Source organism: Nannospalax galili, unplaced genomic scaffold (assembly GCF_000622305.1).
Source record: "Nannospalax galili isolate Female #2095 unplaced genomic scaffold, S.galili_v1.0 scaffold528, whole genome shotgun sequence".
Taxonomy (NCBI): Eukaryota; Metazoa; Chordata; class Mammalia; order Rodentia; family Spalacidae; genus Nannospalax; species Nannospalax galili.
In genome coordinates this window covers 439,089-442,658 of record NW_008359681.1, presented here as the reverse complement: position 1 = coordinate 442,658, position 3,570 = coordinate 439,089, and the positions used below count along the sequence as shown (strand labels likewise).

General features: G+C 40.0%; 1 protein-coding gene and 1 pseudogene across 22 annotated transcripts in view; one reads left to right on the top strand and one right to left on the bottom strand.

Annotated features, from left to right (window-relative positions):
* LOC103726166 overlaps positions 1-2,900 on the top strand; it is a 26,118-nt pseudogene extending 23,218 nt beyond the window's left edge.
* The window catches only part of Dock9 (dedicator of cytokinesis 9), a 333,922-nt gene that overhangs the window by 254,184 nt on the left and 76,168 nt on the right, over positions 1-3,570 (bottom strand). The window lies entirely within an intron of this gene.

Here is a 3,570-nt window from a genome sequence, read left to right as displayed (position 1 = left end):
AGATAGATAGATAGATAGATAGATAGATAGATAGATAGATGATAGATGGATGGATAGATAGATAGATGATAGATATTGATAAGTTTAAATAAATTGAAGACTAGTAAGTTTTCTGCCCTTGTGACTTCAAGCAGTTTGCCTTTAAATTTTTCTTTCAATTTTTATTTATATGTATGAGTATTTTGCCTGCATGTATGTAAGTGCATCCATGTTGTACGATGCCTCCAGAGGACAGAAGGTGGCACTGGATTCCCTGACACTGTGGCTAATGATGGTTGTTAGCCACCATGTGAGTGTTGGGAATCAAACCTGGGTGCTCTACAAGACCAGCCAGTTCTCTTAACCACTGACCCATCATCTCTCCAGACCCCCAGTTTGCCTTTTTACTGTTCTCTAATACACAGCTGCAATTAAGGTTATAACTGAGCAACTTCTTCCCCATCAGTTATAATCAGCAAAAACAGAGCATGTCACAGAATAATACAACAGACCTTTAATTCTTCCACAGTCACAGTAATGTTGCATCTCAGTTCAAGCATCCCTCCCTCAGAGAAGGTCTGGACTGAGCTGCACCTTGCTGTCAGTACCTGAACTTGCCGAGAGCACCTGAACATCCTTCAGGTTAGCCTCCCTGGCACCTGGAACATGAACCTCCCTAGAGCTGTCTGATGCCCAACACAAACAAGCAATCATGACACTCTCCTGAGGGGCTGAACTAATATATTCAATTACTTTGTAAAGCAAAAATCCTAGAAGAAAAATCTATATGCAGGAATGAGACCTATTCTAATTCAGTCTTACCCTAGATTGTGGAAGAATATGTAGTCAAAATTTAAGTGTGATAGACTTGGGGAGATGTCTGGTTGGTAAAGTGCAAGCCATGCTAAAAAAAAAAAAAAAAAACAAAAAAAAAAAAGGCCAAACAGGTATGCCTTTGTATTAAACAGCTCTGCTAGACTCAAACTCTCCCCATAAATATATTATCCTATTCTTTTCCAAGGAGGCGGGGGAGTATATTCCCTTAGTACCATCCTCCGAGACCCTTATGACCCTAATAACGAAGAATTCTCAGTATCTAAGCACATTTTTTACTCTATCTTAGGCTTTATTCTCTTCCTTCCCTGACTTATTTGAGCTTCAAATTAAGAAGATCTATTGCTGTAGGAACAGACCATCATTATGTCTCCCAAGGAGCAAATAAATATTAGCTTGAATGAACAAGCAAGTAAATGTCAGTTGTATTCTTGGATGCTACAATTAAAGTGCAAGCCATGCTAAAAAAAAAAAAAAACAAAAAAAACAAAGGCCAGACATGGTGGCATGCACTTGTACTCCCAGTGCTGGAGAGATGGTGATAAGACAGATCCCTGAGGCTTGCTAGCCACCAGCCTAGCTTACTCAGAAAGTTCCAGGCCAGTGAGAGACTCGTTTTTTTTTAAATAAGTGGGTAGAGCCTAAAGAACAACACTCAAGGTTGTTTTGAGCCTAAAGAACAACACTCAAGGTTGTTTTGACCTCCACACAAATGCACACACACATATGAACGCGTGCACGCACACACACACAAACTTAAGTATTATATACATAAAATTTAGTCATTCTACAATTACCAGATAAACCTATTTTCCAGGGCACCCACCATGGAGTTGAACCTTAGATTTAAATATAAACAGAACCTTCCAGCAGGAGACTGCATAGCACACAGCTTTACAAAACTAAATACTTCACAGCTGTCCTTGATGAACACAGAATGGCTTTTTCTTCACTACACAGTTCTCTATTTTCTTGCTAATTTATATGCTTCCCTACTGTAGTCAAGAAGATTTAAAGGGATTTGGGTACATACATATAATAAGATAAAAAGTACTTTAATAAGTAAATGAGTAAAGGTATATGGTTATAAAATGGTAATAAGGAAAATAAGAAGCAAAACTTAAGGGCAATTTAAAAATCCTTTTGGCCATAGTCCTGTCCTGTAAACCAGGAGCTGTGGTCCCCTCCCATGAGCTGGAGCTGTGGTCCCCTCTTGTGAGCCAGAGCTGTGGTCCCTCCTGTGAACCTGAGCTTTGGCCCCCAACTGTGTGCCATGGTTCCACATTCCTCCGGTGGTCTGATAGTGGAGGAGCTTGGAGGATAGAATTCTTGATGTTAGGCAGCAGTTTCAGCCTTCTTTGAGTGACTGCACTCCCCACAACCCCCTCTCCCAAGGTCCCAGACTGTGTCTGACAGTGGCTTTGCCTCTGTGTTGGGCTTATGCTGGGGACAAACAAGATCTCTGTCATTTGCAGGTTCTGCTCTTGGAAGGCCTGATTCCCTAGAATGGACTTTCCACCTCCCCTAAGAGCCAGATATGGTCTTGACTCCCCACATGGTCCTGGGCACCCAGACCTTGATGCTGGGCCTTTCCCATTCCCAGGCACCAAGAAATTCTCCATCATTTTTCTATAACTCTTCTACAGCTCCAGTGTACCTTCACCTCTGCCCTACAGAAAATGTAACACCTAATTGAACTTCTGAAGATAAAAATCACAGTCTGGCTCTTTCAGGTCCTGGCTCCAAAATGACCAAAAAAGAAGAAACAATGGGCGAGCCAAAAAGCGTTGTGGCCATGTGCAGCCCATTCACTTAGGCACCCGGCGCATGCCTAAGGACAAAGCCATTAAGAAGTTTGTCATTCGGAACACAGTAGAGGCCGCTGTCAGGGACATTTCTGAAACAGGGGTCTTAGACACCTATGGGCTTCCCAAGCTCTATGCCAAGCTGCATCACTGCGTGAGCCATGCCATTCATATAGCAAGGTGATCAGGAATCCATCTAGAGAAGCCCAGAAAGACCCAACACCCCCACCATGATTTAAGCCAGATGGTGCTGCCCCACGACCTACACCAAAGACCATGTAAAGACCTGACTTTGTAAGGACAGAAGAAAAACCATCTTCCAAGAAAATAAGATAAAATGGAAATTTTACTTTAAAAAAATCAGTTTGGAAAGTTAAAAAAAACATTTTAACAAATAAACTAGTATAATTCTCAAACTAAAAATATGTAATTGTATTTAAGAATGTAAATTTGCAATTTTATATGTCTACTATAATTTTTGAGTACTTTTTACGGATAAAACTGTACTACTCAAGCTGCAACAATACTGTGAAAGTTATCACTGTTGCTGTGAGTTTGGCATTCACTCCCTTTCCAAATTCTCCGAATTACACAAAATTTTTCATTGTAATCATGTTTTTTTATATTTTATTTATTATTTTTTATTTTTTCTAATATTTTATTTATTATTTTAATTTTATGTGTATGAGTGTATTGCCTGAATATATGTGAGTGCACCCATGTCGTGCAATGCCACGGAGGTCAGAAGAGGGCTTCAGATTCCACTGGAACTGGAGTTAAGGACAGTTCGTAGCCACCATGTGGGTGCTGAGAATTGAACCCGGGTCCTCTGATATCAATTTTTGAAAAGCTTTTCATATTACCTGTCAATTATTATTCATCATGTTAGCTGATCTTTCCTTTATGTAGGTTTTATCACAATGTGATTCAACCAAAATATAAATTAAGTCTA